This window comes from Delphinapterus leucas, chromosome 15 (genome assembly GCF_059928025.1).
Source record: "Delphinapterus leucas isolate spDelLeu-1000000601 "Yukka" chromosome 15, BTC_Dleu_Yukka2, whole genome shotgun sequence".
NCBI classification, from domain to species: domain Eukaryota; kingdom Metazoa; phylum Chordata; class Mammalia; order Artiodactyla; family Monodontidae; genus Delphinapterus; species Delphinapterus leucas.
Genome location: NC_143143.1, coordinates 16,848,175 through 16,867,805, shown reverse-complemented (window position 1 = coordinate 16,867,805; position 19,631 = coordinate 16,848,175).

Below are 19,631 nucleotides of genomic sequence, written 5' to 3'. Positions count from 1 at the left end.
CCTCAAGATGGCTGCCAGGGCCAGCCAGGGTCACAAAATTCCCTGTTCACATCCAGCAAGAGAGAGCACCTTTTCTCATGTCCTATCTCATGGCAGTAAGCTTTATCCTACCGGTCCTAATTGACCCAGGCCTGCCCATCCCTGAACTAGCCATGTGGAGGAAGATGGAATTGCTATAATTGACTTAAAGAATCCTCCCCTTGGGCTGATTTCAATTCCCCAGAATAAAGTGGATTTGTTGGAGTCACCACACGTCCATCATACCTCCATTGCCAGGCTAGAGTGAAGATTAAATTTAATGTACATAAAACATCTAGCACATAAGGCATGCAATAAATCACAGCTATTATTAATTTTACTCCAGGGATTTTGTCCAAGTCAACTAAATAACATTCTGTTATTAATATTAATCTCAGGCCTGTCTATTCCAAAAAGAGATTTAAGACTGCTATTACTTTTTGTTGGCACTGCAGGGATGGCCCCCATCCATCTCCTCCTGCCCATTCCTATTGCTACTGCCTTGGTCTCATTCATTCAGTTATTTGTTCAGCATTCAATGAGTTAGTATTAACTTTCTGCCAGACCTTTTGCAAAACCTAAGAGTTCCAAAATGAATAAGATTCAGGCAAATTGTTCACTGCCTCATGGTGGAAACAGCCACCCAAAATTACAGTATAGTGTGAGAGGTGCTATAACAGAGGTGTGTACAAGCCTTCTAGCTATGGCAGGGGGAGTAGTTGGGAGGCTAAACAGAAATTGTAACATTTCAGTTGGGTCTTGCTGGATAAATAGAAGTTCACCTGACTGCTGCAGTGTCCCCAACTCCTCTTCCCACTCCAAGCTGTCTTGTACTGTGCCAAGACTCTTTCCACTGCAAGTGACAAAGTTGGGACTCTAGAGTTGGAATTCTAACTATCATATGGAAAAAAGGGACTATATTGTCTCAGGGAGAGATCCAAATGGTCGCTTGGATTTTAGACATGGCTGGATTCTGGATCTGAAGTGATGTCATAGAACTCAGTTTTTCTCCATTTCTTGGTTCTGCTTCCTTGGTTCTGGCGGTCCACATGGTGGGTCCTACATACCCAGGCTTTATCTTCTCCCAGGTTGAAGCCTGTTAGAGAAGAGAGTATACCTCTCCTACAAATGTTCCAGGAATATAATCCCATTGGCTTTCATTGGATCTCTCCTGAACCAATCACTGCAACCAGGGGGAATATGATGCTCTGATTGGCTGGACCTTGGTCACATGCTCCATCCCAAGCTCCACAATAGCTCTTTCAATGGCCAAGATCTCTCTGAGCCCCACCACAATTCTGCCAGGCTGTTAGAACCTGGAAAATTCTCCCATTTTGCAGATGAAGAAACATGTTAGTTTCTCAAAAGACATAGGTGTTAGCAGTAGCACTCAATATGGACTTAATGAAAGAAGGGAAAAAAGGGTGAGTGTCTGGCACCCTCTATAGGTGATGGGAACACACTCTCTTTAACCTGTCATTCAAGGCCTTTGACAGTCTTTGAAACTCTGTAACCAGAGTCTCTGGGTTGAGTCTTTACTCTGCCTCTTACTAGCTGTGTGGCCTTGAACAAGTCACTTAAACTCTCTGTACCTCAGTTTCCTCATCCATCAAATGGGAAAAACACCAGTACCTAGCTGGCCAGGTAGGTACCTGTGTCAGTCAGGTTCTATCAAGAAACTCTAATTCAGATTTGAAGAATTGACAAAGGGGTGTTTCAAAAGGGGTTTTTGTAGGGAAACCCTACAAAGGATAATGCAATACCCTAGGTCTAGTAACAGCAGGACTACTAGTACCCCTAGGCCTAAAGGGGCTAGAGGAGGAATGGTTGCCAGAATCTGGCAAGGGAGAATCATGTGAGAGCAGCTGAAGGAAGCATCCAGCCAAGGTGATCCTGCAGGGAGGAAGCCAGTGGGATAAATACACTGACCTCACTCCCTTCCCTCCCTCTCTCTCCTGCTGCGGCTCCCCTTTGCATAAATCCAACTAGAAGCCAGACACCAAGGGATGCTGGTGATACAGTTCATAGAGGCCAACCTCCTGGGCCCAGGGTTAGGTAGAGAAGGGGAAATGGAAGAGAACCAGCAGAGCACCATGAAGTATTTAGAACTATGTCTGGCATATTAAAAGATTTTCAATCATTTTAGTTATTAATTACTATCTCCATCCTAGTTCCAGTCCTCCTTTCAATCTCCTCTCTCTCACCTAGCTAGAATCCTCATGGCTCCTGGAAAACAGCAGCCTCTTTCATGTCTCTGAGCCTATGCTTAGGTTGTTCAACCTTTTAGAATGACATTTTCCTAATCCCTTTTCCTTCCTTTCAAAATCCTACTCATCCCAAAGACCAAACTCACATGTCTCCTACCAAGTGTCCTCCTCCTGTGGAATGAAGGGCAGTTAATAAACAGTCATTAATATGATATCGGAGAAATATTGTCTGAAGACTTAACTAGTTGTAACATCCACCAGAAATATCCAACAGGAATCATCCATGGGTACAGCATCATGGGGGACAGACCCCTAGTGTCCAGCAATATCTCCCCCTGTTCTCTTCCGAGTACAGGGGGGGATTACATGTCCCTATTCCTTGCAGTTGGGTAGGACGATGCCAACTGAGTGGAAGTGACCCATGTCACTTCTGGGCCAGAGCATTTCCTTGCCTGGGCAATTCCCTTCCATTCTGCTCTCCCCTGCCATAGTAAACCCTGAGGCACCATGTTGAAATTGTGGTACCATGAAATGAGTGACTACATGGGACAGAACCCCTTCCAGACCCACACCAGACCAGCAGAACAAGCAATAAATACATTTTGTGTTTTGAGGCACTGAGATTTTGAGGTAGTTTGTTACTGCAGCATAACCTGGCCTTTCCTGACTGGTACACATGACCATGTGTGCAAAGATGAGCCCCCTCTGAATCATATCTCTCAGTATTCTTAGGCTTATGTAGTCCCCTGCCCTTGAATCTGGGCTGGCCCTGGGAATTCAATTCTGACCAATGAATTGGAGTGGAAGGGAGCATGACTTCCAAAGTTAGATCTTAGAAAGCTTATAGCTTATACCCAGGTTTCATGGAATATTCCCTCTGGGGCAAGTCAGCCACCATGTAAGAAGTCCAATTATGTAAGAATGCCATGCTGTGAGGAAATTCTGGCTAGCCACATGGAAAGACGGCGGGAAGAAAGAGAGTGTTGCCTGACCAGCTTTCATCCATCACAGCTGGCCCAGTGGAGGCACCAGCCATGTAAGGGAAGAGGCCATCTTGGATGGTTGAGCCCAGTCATGACTTGGGAAGACTCCAGGCCCAGCACCTGTCTGACTACAACTGCATGAAAGACCCCAAATGAGAACCACCCAGCTAAGCCTGGTCAATCTGCAGAACTGTGACAGGTAATAAATTGTTGTTTTAAGTCATTAGGTTTTGGGAGACAACAATACATACCCAAAACATGCAACTATCCATAACCAGAACACTATAGTAAGATTCTGCCCTTTAAGGGAACCCATAAGGAGCCATCACAGCTCCTTTCTTGTAGGACTATGAAAAACCAGTTGTCCACAACCCCAATCAACCACTGGGCAATCCCTTGACAGGAGACCTGGTTAATTGTCTGTTGACTCTGTCCTTAAAAGACAGAAAGTGCCTGAGGCTCACATCATGCAAGATCAAGACCATCCAACCTCAAGACACACCCAGGCCTCCTACAGCTTCACTGAGCCCCGCCCCGGCCCCGAACCTTCAGATCAGAGACCCTCCAGCTCAAGCCCAACCCCCGCCTCCACCTTCACCGTTAGCTAGTTGTTGAAATGGATTTCTGTTGACCTGGCAAACTTTGGAAAAATGAAGCAGGGCATATGTATAATTAATACAAAAAAAATCTGTGAAGTTGCAATACCTCAATTCTGAACATTGTGTGTAAGAGTTATTTTTACCTAAATTATTTCCCAAACAACATCTAAATTTAGGAAATCCATAAATAATTACTTTTTTAATGGCTAACGAAAATGGTGAGGGTAATAAAAGATCATAAATGGTTCCAAAAATATGGTGCCGACAAAAGAGAAGATGAGCCCTGGTCTGTGGACAAATGAATACAAATTGAGTGCAAAATATCTCTATTTTATATGCAGATTAGACCTAATGGGAAAAAATGTAAAATGCAGAAAATTAAAAGGACACCTTATGGGAATTCCCTGGCGGTCCGGTGGTTAGGACTCCAGGCTTTCACTGCCGATGGCATGGGTTTGATTGCTGGTCAGGGAACTAAGATCCCACAGGCTGTGCGGTGCTCTGGCCAAAAAAAAAAAATTTTTTTTTTAATTTAAAAAAGAAAAGGGCAATTTATTATGAAGCGGACAACAAAGAGGAAATAAGTCTAGGGCTTTAATGAAGGAAGATATAAAAAGAGAAATTAAGTGATGTAGCTACAATATAATCAAAAGTCTTTTTTTAAAAAAGTCTTTTTTTTATAAATTTATTTTTGGCTGCGTTAGGTCTTTGTCGCTGCACGCGGGCTTTCTCTAGTTGCGGTGAGCGGGGGCTACTCTCTTGTGGTGCGCGGGCTTCTCATAGCAGTGGCTTCTCTTGTTGCGGAGCACAGGCTCTAGGCACGCGGGCTTCAGTGGTTGTAGCACGTGGGCTTCAGTAGTAGTGGCACGCGGGCTCCGTAGTTGTGGCTCGCGGGCTCTAGAGTGCAGGCTCAGTAGTTGTGGCGCACAGGCTTAGTTGCTCTGTGGCATGTGGGATCGTCCCAGACCAGGGCTTGAACCTGTGTCCCCTGTATTGGCAGGTGGATTCTTAACCACTGCACCACCAGGGAAGTCCCTGTAATCAAAAGTCTTATATGCAGGTGTAACCCAGGTGTCAGCTGTGTCTTTGTCCTCTGGCTCCTGTGTGCGCTGCTTTTTGCCTTACATCAACCTGGATGCAAAACCCAAAACATCTTCAAATTTCCCAAAACAATTGACTCACACCAAAGCAGTGTTTCCAATGGGGTGCGACTGGCCGTGTGTGAGAAACATCTCACCAGTTAGTATGATCCTGGCCACCGAGACAGTAATGACCATGCCCTCACCCCCAGCAGTCACTGTGGCCAGTAAAAACAGCCCACATGTTTCTAATGCTGCTGGGGCAGTGCCATCCTCAACAGAGTAACCGTGCACCAAAGCAACAAGGACCCATCTTTACTAAAGATTTCATAAGGATACAGAAGAGGAGACTTACATCACACAGCCCATTGCAAACAACCTAAAACCTTCATTCACACTCTGCTTTTTTCTACAATCCTTCATCAGCAAAACTGCTACTGGCTCATTTTTTCTTTAGCCCATCATCTCTCGTAGTGCCTGGCAGTCTGGTTCATTTCTCTCCCTGCAGAATTTCATTCCAAATCTCAAGTTTCTCTCCTCACTATTATACAGAGAGGAGACTTATCATTGCCCTGGATGCTACCCCATATTTGCATATGAACACTCATCATTTGCTCAGCAAAGCAAAGGGCCCTCATGTCAACAGAACCTGCCATCCTTAAAAGGTGGTTTAGCCACCATCTCCGGTTACCTGAACACATCTTGAAATCTTACCACAAGTGTCATATCATCTGTGTTTGCTCTGGAACATTCTGATGAAGGAAGTTGTCTCCATCTTGTTACACTGGAAGAACATAAATGACGCAGGGGACTCCTATTTTTTTCCTGTGCCTTCTTCTGATAACCTCAGTTTTGCTCAGAAGGTACCTCTCCTCCACTCTCAGTGTTTAAAGTTTGGGTGGACTGACTCCATGTCAGGGTTAAGCATGTGACCCAAGATAATACGTTTTCCATTCTTTTACTAACAAAATCAATACTGTAAAAAATAATCTTGGGGACTTCCCTGGTGGTCCAGTGGTTAAGAATCCACCTTCCAACGCAGGGCACACGGGTTAGATCCCTGGTCTGGGAACTAAGATCCCACTTGCCACGGGGCAACTAAGCCTGTGCGCCGCAACTAGAGGGAAGCCCGCGAGCCGAAACCAAGAGCCTGCACACACCGCAACAAAAGATCCTGTGTGCCACAACTAAGACCTGACACAGCCAAAATAAATAAATAACTAAATAATAAAAACCTTGTGCATCTACATACATAAGTGTGCCAGAGTGTCCATAGAATAAATTCACAAAAGTAGAATTGCTGGGTCAAAAGATGTTTTTGATGGACTGTGCCAAATCACCCTCCAGAGGAGTTGTGTACTGCTCTAAGCTACACAGAGAGTATCTATTTCCACACAGACTGGCCAGCAGGATATATTGTCACGCTTCTGAATTTTTTTGCCAAACTGAGAGGTGCCATCACAATTTTTTTGTGAACTGTCAATTTATGTACTTTGCCCCTTTTTGCTATTGAATTGTTGGACTCTTGCCTACATTTCTAGGAGTTCTTTATGTAATTAGGAGATAAACTATTTGTGATACTGACTTGCAGGTATTTTCCCCAGATTGTCATTTGTCTTTTGATTTTGCTTATGGTTTTACTTTTCCAAGAAGTTTTAAATTTATTTTTTATACTTGAATTAATCAGTCTTTTATGATTTCTGGATTTTTAGCCATACTTCGCAAAGATGCTACCATGCCAATGTTTGAAGGAATTTGTCCATGCTTTCTTTCTTTTTTTGTTTTTAATATTTATTTATTTATTTGGCTGCGCTGGGTCTTAGTTGCAGCACACAAGATCTCCGTTGCTGCGTGCGGGATCTTTAGTTGCAGCAGGCGAACCCTTAGCTGCGCCATGTGGGATCTAGTTCCCTGACCAGGGATTGAACTCCCCCCTCCCCCGCATTGGGAACACGGAATCTTAGCCACTGGACCACCAGGGAAGCCTCTGTCCATGCTTTCTTCAAGTACTTTTATAGCTTTAAAAAGAACACCCAACAACAACAGGTAAATCTGTGATCTGCTTAAGAATTTATTTTGGTGTACAGTGTGAGGTATGAATCCAAACTGTTGTTTGAGACAGAAGACTCCAAACCTAAACCAGGCACAGACTAAGGTGACTTAGTTCCCAGAAAGAGGCCAGGCCAGTTGCTAGGACCTGATACACAGAATGAAAAAAAGTGCCCAGAACTGGCCAAGTTTAGACTCCAGGACAGCAGGAATGAACAACAGGTCCTAGTAGAATGATAGCAAGAAGCAGAATCAGATGGCAAGCCCAAGGTCCCAGCCAGCAGAGGGACAAGGAGACCAGAAGAGGGCCTGGGAAGCTGCTTCCAGCACTCCAGACGAAGCCTGCACGTGCCTGACCTCTGGTAAAGTCTGTGGCTCCAGGCCTGCCAAGCCTCATGGTCAACGTTACCTTGAACCCTACTAACCTGATACATGGAGAGAAGTGGGAGAGAGTCCTTGCCCTCAAGTTCTCATTCTTAAGGGAGAGCCACAGGGTATTCCCTGGTGGTCCAGTGGTTAGGGCTCCATGGTTCCACTGCAGGGGGCCCAGGTTTAATCCCTGGTCGGGGAACTAAGGTCCCACAAGCTGCCTGGCTCGGCCAAAAAAAAAAGAAAAAACACAAGGGAGAGTCACAGCTATCTGCCACCAATTCTAATGAAAGATTGAAAGCAGAATAAAGGTCAAGGAACACTGAGCAATACATTCTGACTGGGGGGCTTCATGTAGGAGGTGATGGCATTTGTGCTGAGCCTTAAAGAATTAGTGAGCTCTGAACAGATGGAGTTTTGTTTTTTTTTTAATTGCAATAGCATATATTATACAGATCATCTCGGGAAGAAGCGACATCTTTATGCTGTTGACTTTTCTTTCAAGGATAAGCCTGTCAGGGCTTCCCTGGTGGCGCAGTGGTTGAGAGTCCGCCTGCCAATGCAAGGGACACGGGTTTGCGCCCCAGTCTGGGAAGATCCCATATGCCGCGGAGCGGCTAGGCCCGTGAGCCATGGCCGCTGAGCCTGCACGTCCGGAGCTTGTGCTCTGCCACAGGAGAGGCCACAACAGTGAGAGGCCCGCGTACCACAAAAAAAAAAAAAAGTCTGTCATTCCATGAGTTCAGTCTTCTTTTGCATCATTCAGCAGCACTTTAAAGTTTCCTTCATATACATTTTTCATTTTTCTTTTTATAAATTTATTTATTTATTTTTATTTTTGCCTGCATTGGTCTTCATTGCTGCGCATGACCTTTCTCTTGTTGCAGTGAGCAGGGGCTACTTTTTGTTGAGGAGCATGGGCTCTAGGTGCGTGGGCTTCAGTAGTTGTGGCACGCAGGCTCAGTAGTTGTGGCTTGTGGGCTCTAGAGCACAGCCACAGTAGTCGTGGCACAGGGGCTTAGTTGCTCCGCAGAATGTGGGATCTTCCTGGACCAGGGCTCGAACCCGTGTCCACTGCACTGGCAGGTGATTCTTAACCACTGTGCCACCAGGGAAGCCCCAGACCTGGGTTTTCCAGATATAAAACTATATCACCTGCAAATCATTTTCATTTTATTTCCCTTTATCTATTTTCTAGAGATGACGGAAAATCAAGGAGGGCATTCCTCCTGATTTCAAACCCTACATGGGAGAAAAAGGAGAGAAATTTGCATCTAATATAGTACCTCATGGCCTTTACATATGTTCTTTCCTTTGCCACTACCTCTCCCTTTACATAAGAGATCCCCATTGAGACAGGAGGGAAGAGGGCAGGGCACAACCATTAAAAGAATGACATAGCTGTTGAGGATACAGACAAAAACTTGTTAGAACCAACTAGGTCCAAGATGGTGGAAGATTTGACTTCCAGTAGACTCTGAGCCTCATTATACACGCATAATAATGCATTATCATGCTAAATGACACACCCACAGGTGCCAGGACAGTTCTGAGGCTAACCATAAAAGGCCAAAAAGTGGGTGGTGACCCAATTCCTGGAAATCTCCGCCCCTTCCCAAAAATAGTTGGAATAATCCTCCCCCTTATTTGCCTGTGAAACTATCCAGCCCATAAAAACTAACCACCCCATGTTTCAGGGCTGCTGTCCCTTCTGAGATGGACTACATTCTGTCTGCGGAATGTGTATCTCTACATAAACTTGCTTTCACTTTACTGTGGCTCACTCTTAAATTCTTTCCTGCATGAAGCCAAGGACCCTCACTTGGCAGCCAGTCCCAGGGACTCACCTGAGACCTGGGAAGTGACCATCCTCTTGCACCCTGTTTTTTCTTGCAGCACCATCACTCTTAAAGCCTGGGATCAAATGTTGCTTCCTCTGGGAAACTCTCCCTGACCACTTGGCCCAAGTCTGGTTGGCCTGTACTTCTCCATCATGGAGGTCACCCCAGTCCATTGTACTGCCTTGTGAGAGTATGTGAGTAGCCTCGGCCTCCTGCAGGCTGGAACTCTGAGAGACGAGGGAGTGTGCTCATTTGGGGAGTACTTGTTTTCAATCTGCCCGACATCCATCTCCCCCTCAGCTCCCTTTTGACGTTTTCTTCCTCTTATTAAATATGAAACCGAACCCCCCTAAAACTGAGTTCTCCTGCTGAGTTTACGATTAATCTCTCTATCCAAAACTTTACTCCCTTTCTTGTCCCACCCCTATTCCCCTCAGGGTTGAGGAATATCAAAGAAAAGGGGGGATTAAAACCGAGCAGGACCCTGCGGGGCCTTCCCAGGTACAGAAGTCCCTCCGTGTCCCCCATTTCTTGCTCGTAGAAAAAAAGGCTTTAGTCTCCAAGGCTTCCCTGAGTTCCAAAGAGCAGGTTCAGACAATTGATGATTAGGGCAAGAGCCACAGGACTCTAGTTCCTCCTAAAGGGAAATAGATAACAATCTGATGCATACCTTTAAGTTGTTCTGCAGAAACTAAGACCCCCCACCCAGGTGGAGGATGGTGACTTCATGCTGCTTCGAAGCAGACCCCAGGCTGATTGGAACCAGAAGGTTGAGATTCCTGAAACATCACCCTGTTACCTCGCCACCAACCAATCAGAAGAAGGTCCACAAGCTGATCAAGCATCCTATGACCCTCTCCACTAACACTGTCTTTTAAAACCCTTGCCTGAAATCCATTGGGGAATTCAGGTCTTTTGAACATGAGCTGCCCCTTCTCCTTGCTTGGTACCCTGCAAATAAACCCTTACTTTGCTGCAAACACCCAGTGTCAGAATTTGGCTTTCTCTGTCGTGGGTACGTGAGCCCTTGCTCAGTAACAAATACAATTAGCAGGGCTTGAAATCAAAGATTTTCTCTCCTCGTGCAAAGGGGAATATGTGAACCCCATTACTCATGTAGTCAACACTTGTTGGACGTGAGAGGATTGACATTGAATAAGAAAGCCTCAGTGTAATGAAGGAAGGAAATTATTCAGTGAGCCCTTAATCCTAGGTGACCAAGAAAGTTAGTTTAGCATACAGCCAAAACTAGGTCAGATGGAGTCCTCCTCCTAGGAATTTGAATACTGAGACAAAGAGATCGAAATGATTAGACTGTGATTCCAGATGCAGTGCCTGCTCCATGTGACTATTTCCCCTTCCTGACCTCTGGAACTGCCCATCATCTCCAAGCCTCCTGTTGACTCCATGAGCAGTCCATTTCCTTCCAAGAAATTCACTTTTGCTTAAGTTGGCCACAGGTGATGTCAGGGTAGGTTATGCTGCTGTAACAAACAATCTAAATTCTCAGCAGCTTATCACAGTAGAAGGTTATTTCTTGTTCATGTCACAGTCACAGTGCCTTGGCAGGAGGGCTTCGCTCCACACAGTCATTTGGGGTCCCACACCTTTTCCATCTTGGGACTCAACCCACCTTTAGGACCTTGGAGTCCTTCATCGGATCCTCTGCATCTGCTGGCAAAAAGAAAAAGAGAGAGTGTGGAGGACTCCACTGGAGTTGCTTTAGGAGAAAGGCCTGGGAGTGTCATATATCACTTCCGCCCCAAAATCCTTTGGCCAGAACTTAGCCATATGGCCCCACCCAAATGCAAGAGAAACTAAGAAATGTAGTCCAGCTGTGTGCCAGAATGAACAAAGAAACAGTGTTTGCCACCATTGCTTACTACCAACCAAATTATATCTTGACTGATATACTCGTCATTGTATTTTTAGCTTCTAGCCCCATACCTGACACAGAGTGTCACGCAATAAGTATTTATTGGGATTTCCCTGATGATGCAGTGGTTAAGAATCCGCCTGCCAATGCAGGGGACACGGGTTCGAGCCTTGGTCTGGTAAGATCCCACATGCCACGGAGCAACTGAACCCGTGCACCACAACTACTGAGGCTGCGCTCTAGAGCCAGGGAGCCACAACTACTGAGCCCGCACACCTAGAGCCCGTGCTCTGCGGCAAGAGGAGCCACCGCAATGAGAAGCCGCGCACCACAATGAAGAGTAGCCCCTGCTCACTGCAACTAGAGAAAGCCTGCGTGCAGCAACAAAGACCCAACGCAGCCAAAAATAAATAAATAAATAACTTCTATAAAAAAGTATTTATTGAATGAAGAAACAAACGAACGACATTTTATACTGTTTAGTGTTCACGATAACCCTGATGAGGCTCAGAACAGTTAAGTAACTTGCTGAAGGTCACCCAGATAGTAAGTGGCAGAGCTAGGATTCAAAGCCAGTGTATCTTCCATTGTCCCATGCTGCCACCCAAAAGTTCCATCTGTGCGCAGAGCCCTAAGCTGTGTAGAAAAATGAAATCAATAAGAACCAGCCCCTGGCCTGGAGGAGTTCACATAAAAAGAGAAAAGTTGAAAAGCAGCCCAAGTTTGCCAAGATTTAAAGACCAGCTAAGGACAACAGATGAAATGGCACATAATTTAGTGCCAAATGCACTGCACAGGCAAATGTGGAGAGCAGAGAGATGCACTTTGGGCTGGAACCAATGGTCTGGGAAATCCTCAGGGACAAGGCAAAGCTGAAACATCAAGACAAGCTATATGCACCCAGATTCTCCCAGGGAAACTTTGGAATCAGGCTCTGGTCATCAGTGCATTGCAATGGATCTGACAACAGGCAATGTGGGCCTTAAGTCTCAGCCTAGCTGCCTAGAGGCCACACTGTTCTTCATGAGCTGAAATTCTCAAGACATTTTTACTTTGTATGAAAGAAAGCAATTCAAACTGGCTTTAAGAAAACAGTGATATATTCTGATTCACATATATCCTTTTATAATTCTTTTTTTCTTTTAATTTATTTATTTATTGGCTGCGTTTTTGGTCTTCGTTGCTGCACACGGGCTTTCTCTAGTTGTGGTGAGCAGGGACTACTCTTTGTTGCGGTGTGTGGGCTTCTCTTATTGCGGAGCACGGGCTCTAGGCACGGGCTTCAGTAGTTGTGGCACACGGGCTCAGTAGTTGTGGCTCGCGGGCTCTAGAGAGCAGGCTCAGTGGTTGTGGTGCACGGGTTCAGTTGCTCCGGGGCATGTGGGATCTTCCCGGACCAGGGCTCGAACCCATGTCCCCTGCATTGGCAGGCGGATTCTTAACCACTGCACCACCAGGGAAGCCCCACATATATTCTTAAAAGTTTCTGTGTAGGTGGTCTTCAGGCATAGCCTGATCCAGGAGCTCCTACCATGTCCTTGGTCTCTACCTCTGTGGTTTTGCTTTGCTCTTGGACAGGCTCTCCCCTAGTGGTGGACCCTGGTTCCTCCATACTATCATCCTCTCAGGAATGATTCTAAAGGAAAGAAAGGTTTTCTTCTTGGATTGCTCTGGGAAGAGTCCTAGGGCTTATTCTAGGTTGGCTTGGCTTGGGCCATCACTTCTGAGCTGGGTGGAGTCAGATTTGAAGTTCTGGATAGTACACATTCTCCAAACACCAACCATATCTGTACTCTGTCAACCCTCTATGTTCAGGCCTTGATGACTTCGGCTGAAGAAGGATGCAGAAGGAAGGGACTAGCAAAGGGATTTCCCCTTGCATAAAGGAAGACCTCAGCCTGGCACCTTCCTCTGGAGCAGTCACGAACCTGCCCAACGTATCATGACACACCTGTAGAAGCCCTATAGTAGACAAGTCTGGATTTTCCTCAAACACCCAGTGAATGATGGCCTCTGCTGCCCAAAAAGGGGGCCAAGGAAGTGCGGTGGGTCCCAAGGTTGACAATAGTTGGTGGACTATCTCCACCCTTCAGCCTGCTTGAAGAACCAAGATTTTCCACTCAGTACCCCTCAGCAGAATTTACTTACCTATGTGACTCACTTTGAAACATAGAGCCCGGCATGGGGACCACCAGGACAGAACTGCTGGCTGGGTCTGGGCTGAGCGTGATGGAGGGTAGTTAGGAATACTCCTGCATCCACGTGGCCCAGAATCCAAGACACTGTCACTGTCTCGGCACCAGTCATGACAATAAAGAGAAACCCATTTGTGCCAACTTAAATCAAGTTATAGTAGATACATTAGGAATGGTGTCAGCAGCAAGAAACAAAGACATGGAAATGAGGACTTTATTTTTCTTGCTTAATAGTAAATAAGTGATGCTGTGTAAACTCAGCTGCTCAACGGGTCGGTGGCATCTCTGATTCTCTTAGCTTTGCCTTCATGGTGGCAAGATGGCTGCTGCAGCTCCAGGCATTGTGTCCACATTCTAAGTAGGAAGCAGAGGGAAAGAGATGGTGGCAGCCACACCTGGCCTCTTTTTTTGGATAAAATAAAAGCCTTCCCGTAAACCCTGAGCAGTCTTCTGCTCCCATCTTCTGCTTCCCAGAACTGAGAAATACAGCTTCCCTAAGCTGCAAGAGAGGCTGGGAAAGAAAATCTTTAGCTTTTCCAGGCTGTACAGTGGCAACAGCAAGAGGGAAGGAGGGAAGGAATGCCAGATAGTGTCAACCACAGGGAAGTTTATTGAAAATATGGCAGGACAATATTTTGGGGATATTAACCTATGTTTTTTTCAAATTTCCTGATATTTTCTTTTTTCTTTCCTGCTGTCAAGCCAAAACCTGGGCTTGTCACCTCAAAAGAGGAATGTGATGGGTAAAAAGCCATGAGTCTGGCTTTTGTGTCCCAATAGCTTAAGTCGTAACTGGAGAAACATAGAGGCTTGCCAACTTCAGATCAGAAATATTCCCCTGAGGTATGGGACAAAAGAGAGAGGCAGAGGAGAGGTAATGAAAAAAGAGAGTTTGGGAAGTCTCTGAGAGTGAGGCCCTGAACTCAACTTCTTGTGGGGAAAGGAACAATACCCCAGAAAGAGGTTTGAGAAGCCCAAGGGCAGATGGAAAGAATGTGGGCATGGGAACAGCAGAATGATCCGTGAGCCTTGAGGATGGTCCAGAAGAGGCCAAAGGAGCTGCAGAGACAGAAACGAGGGGGACTGTACAAGCTAAAGGTCAGTGGCAGACGGCTGAGGGCTGATGTTTTGGGCACACCTGCATGGGTAGAAGACTTTCGGACAGACATCGCCCACCATAGCTGGGCATTTCAAAAGCCACCCAGGAATTAGACACATTCACACAGTGAGGTGGCAGTGCCATCCTGGCTTGCGATAGAAATTATGCTAAGTTGCGGAAAACGCAAAGAAAGTTCTTCATGTACCCTTGAGTACCTGGACTGAGGCCACGGTCTGTGGTTGCCTCCCCCAGCATCCATTCTCCCCTTGCTCCTTAGGAATAAACCCTTGCTTTTAGCTGGGCACATTTCCCAGACTCCCTTGCAGCAAGGTTTGATCATGTGACTAAGCCATAGCCAATAAGATGTAAGCAAAACTGCTCCATGGGACTTGCAGGAAGTTGCCTTAAAAAGGAGGGATCCACTCTTTGTCCCTTCTTCCTTGATGCTGCCTGTACTAAGGCAACTCTGGCAGCCATCTTGGTCCAAGAGGTGACCTTGAAAATAAAAGGTGGGAGAGAAAGTGGAGCCTGAGTCTCTGTGACATGGCCATACCATCTTGGACTGCCCACCTCCGGACTTATTTGACATGAATGGGAAATGATCTATATTAGTCTGCTCGGGCTGCCATAACAAAGTGCCATAGGCTGGGTGGCTTAAACAACAAAATGTATTTTCTTACAGTTCTGGAGGCCAGAAAGCCAAAGTTGTCGATAGGCTTCTCTCATTGGCTTATAAATGGCTGCCTTCTCCCTGTTTTTACGTGGTCTTCCCTCTGGGTGTCCCTGTGTCCTAATCTCCTCTTCTTATAAGGACACCAGTCATTGCATTAGTGCCCACTCTAATGACCTCATTTTACCTTAATTACCTCTTTAAAGACACCGTCTCCAAATTCAGCTGTCATAGGGAAGAACAAATCTGACTCTGTATTAGATCTGTTTCTTTTACTTTAACCTTTGTGTTCTATTGCCTTTGCTTCCAATTAAGAATGTTGCCTATATCCTGAAATATACAGGGTAGCCCATTCTCAAGGCTCTGACCTTTAAGAGTATAACACTTTTCCATTTATATAGAGATAAAAAGTTGCTGAACAGAGAATAACATTTGACTCATCAGAGGTTTACAGGAACATTGTGACCTGACCTATGTGGACAGCTGCAAGAACAAAGGATCCCGACACCAAGAAGTTTGCAACAACTAACCACTCCCCTTCCTTGCTTTTAAAAATGCTTTGCTGAAAGCCTTCAGGAAATTCGGGTTTTGGAGGCTGAGCCACCCATTCTCCTTGCATGGCCCTGCAATAAACCTTTCTCTGCTCCAAACTCTGACGTTTCAATTTATTTAGCATCACTGTGCCTCAGGCACAGTAACATTCTAAGGGACTGGGGTGAGGACTTGAGCATATGAGTTGGGGGAGGGGAACATATGAGTTGGGGGAGGGGACAACACTACAGAACAGGTACTTGCTAGCAGGGGCCAGGCCCACCTTGCTGTGCAGCTCTGGATAATTAGCCCCCCAGACCTTTCTGAGCCTCAGTTTCTTCTATTGTGAAGCAAGGGGTTTAACATGCTGATGGCTGCTGTTGTGCATTTTGCTTCTCAAGCTCACTCTGGGGCTGCTTTTCAGCTAAATTTAGGGCCAATCTGTCCCCGCTGTGGGCTTGTGGAGCTGGAGAAGGGTGTGGGTGGACTTGTGAAGTGATGGCTGCCAGCCTGCAGCCTCCCCGCCCCTCAGCCTCACTTGCGGTCTCCCTCCCTCGCATGCAGTGAGGCTCGGGACTGGCTCAGGCCCTCCACTGGCCATTGACTATCCTCCCAGGATGCACTTAGAGGAGTTATGGACAAGGTCTTTTCCCGAAGCTGGCATCAGCACCCAGCCTACTCAGGGCCTCAGAGAAGAAGTGAGAGTTACATTTGATAAGTCAGTGCTAAGTGCTTTTCATGGTTAGCTCATTTTACAGATGGCAAAACTGAGGCAAATCCCGACATTTACACCTGGGCCTTGAATTCCAACACGCCTACCCTCTTGCGAACCTCTCTCTTCTATATTTTCAACCACTTTCTCTCAACTGGAATCCATCCCATTAATTTTTTTTTTTAGATATTCATTTATTTATTTATTTGGCTGCATTGGGTCTTAGTTGCGGCGCACGCAGACTTACTTGCCCTGCGGCATGTGGGATCTTACTTCCCCGACCAGGGATCGAACCCGCGTCCCCTGCATTGGAAGGTGGATTCTTAACCACTGGACCACCAGGGAAGTCCCCCATTAACTTTTTAAAGAGTAAATAATTTACCGGTTTAATAAAAAAACTAAGAATAAAAATAAAGTTATATTTGTCTTTTCTGTTCCCCATCCTCCCTATGTCCCAACCTTTTGTGATAACCATTTTTTACTTTTTCCCCCTCAGTGGTTTTTTTTATGTAAATAAAATATATTTTCATATTTCCCATTTCCCCCATGTCTTACACAAAAGATGGCATTCTAAATATACTCTTCCTTTTCTTGCTTTTTTTTGGCTTAACATTGTCCTAGCGATTTTTCCACTACAGCACATAGAAACTTTCATTTCTTTATAGCAGTGAATCAGTCTTTTTTTTCATTTATAGCAAGTATTCATTAAATGTTTATTACTTGAATGAATGACTAATAATTTCAATCCCACAATCTTTAAATTGCTTAAAACCATGACACTATTTACCTTTTCAAATTTCATATAATCTTATTCTTTCTCTGTTCTAGTTTCTAAAATCTTGATAATTCTTTCTATTTCTTATCAAAAATTCTCATGCAGCAAATTAGTCCCCTATTGATGGCTTCTTGGGCTATTTCCAGTCTTGTAAGAAAAAAAGTCAACAGAAACAATAACCAACATACACACACACACACACACACACACACACACACACATTTTCATCCGTGTCAAGTTGCTCTATAGCATAAATTCCTGGAGGTGAGACTGCTGAGTCAAAGGATAAAGGCATTTGTAATTTTTAAAAATTTTATTGAACTATAGTTGATTTACAATGTTGTGTTAATTTCTGCTGTACATCTAAGTGATTTGGTTATACATATATATATTCTCTTTCATATCTTTTCCATTATGGTTTACCACAGGATATTGAATATAGTTCCCTGTGCTATACAGTAGGTCCTTGTCTTTATCCATCCTATATATAATAATCTGCTAATCCCAAATTCCCAATCCTTCCCTTCCCCACCCAAGGCATTTGTAATTTTGATAGATAATTACAAATTGCCATTCACAAGAATTGTACAAATTTGCACAACCCATCAGAAATATACACAAGGGCCTATGTCTCTTTTGCCTCACAAGAGTCAAAAGAAAAGTGACAGGGCTTCCCTGATGGTGCAGTGGTTAAGAATCCGCTTGCCAATGCAAGAGACATGGGTTCGAGCCCTGGTCCGGGAAGATTCCGTATGCCGTGGAGCAACAAAGCCAGTGCGCCACAACTACTGAGCCTGTGCTCTAGAGCCCACGAGCCACAACTACTGAGCCCGCGCGCCACAACTACTGAAGACTGCGCGCCTAGAGCATGTGCTCCGCAGCAAAAGAAGCCACCGCAATGAGAAGCCTGCACACCACAACGAAGAGTAGCCTCCGCTCGCCGCAACTAGAGAAAGCCTGCGCACAGCAAGGAAGACCCGACGCAGCCAATACATACATACATACATATATACATAAGTAAATAAAATTTATTTAAAAAGAAAAGAAAAATGACAAGCTAGGGAAATATATTTGCAGCTCATATCACAAATGAAGGACTCTTTTGCCTAATATGTAGAATTCTTAAGGTCAACAAGAAAAAGACCAATGAACCAATAGGAAAAATGGGTAAAAACATGAAAAAGATAGTCTCTAAAGAAAAATTTCCCCTAGACCTTTGAAAAGATGCCAAGTTCACTCACAATAAGAGAAATATATGGTGAAACCATACTGAGAGGCTATTTCTCACCTATCAAAGTGACAAAGAGGGCTTCCCTGGTGGCGCAGTGGTTGAGAATCCGCCTGCTAATGCAGGGGACATGGGTTCGAGCCCTGGTCCGGGAAGATCCCACATGCCGCGGAGCAACTAGGCCCGTGAGCCACAACTACTGAGCCTGCGCATCTGGAGCCTGTGCTCCACAACAAGAGAGTCCGCGATAGTGAGAGGCCCGCGCACCGCGATGAAGAGTGGCCCCCGCTTGCCACAACTAGAGAAAGCCCTCGCACAGAAATGAAGACGCAACACAGCAAAAATAAATTAATTCATTAATAAACTCCTACCCACAACATCTTCTTTAAAAAAAAAAAAAAGAGTGGCAAAGAGAATTCAAAAGTTTTCACACTAATATATACAAAATAGATAATTAATAAGAACCTACTGTATAGAACTGGGAACTCTACTCAATATTCTGTAATGACCTACATGAGAAAAGAATCTAAAAGAGTGGATATATGTATATGTATAACAGAAACTAATGCAGCATTGTAAATCAACTATACTCCAATAAAAATTAACTTAAAAAAATAAAAGAAAATTCAAAAGTTTGCCACTTCATTGTTATTTATACATTTTCCAAGTTGCCCTCTCCGGCACTATTTCTCTTCTCTACGAGGAATCTTCTAGAAACAACTACCTAATGTCACTGCCGCCATTTGCATGCCTACTCAAAACACGCTGCCAAGGCAGGGGTTCTCAACCAGGGTCAACTCTGCCTTCCAGGGGACATTAGGCAACATCTGGAAACAATTTTGGTTGCCACAGCTGGGGAGTGGGGTGCTACGAGCGTCTAGTGGGTAAAGGCCTGGGCTGCTGCTAAACAATCCTGCAAGGCACAGGACAGCCCACAACACAGAATTATCCAGCCCAAATGTCCACAGTGCCCAGGCTGAGAAACCCGGCATTCAGGCTGCCTCTGCCATAAACGTTAAATCCAGTTGGCTTTTTCTAAGTCTTCATCTCTCTTGGCCCCTCGGCAGCGTTCAGCACTGCTCACCCTCCCTCCCTCTTCAAAAGCTACTTCTCTGACCCAGGTTTCCTTTCTTCATCCCCTTTCCTGGCTCATCTCCGTCTATGTGGCAATTAAATTTGGGGGATCCTCAAGGCGGGGTCCTAGCCTCCCTCTTCCTCTCACTCCACACTAACCCTCCTTGTTGTCATTTACTCCCTTGAGTTTAATCACCATTTGCCCAAACCGACCCTGGAGGTTCAGTTCTGCATGTCTAACTTGCTACTCCTCAGTTCCACCCGGATGTTTCCTACGCCCGTGGGACCCATCAGGCTAAGCTTGCCCTCACAATGCTCCATACCAA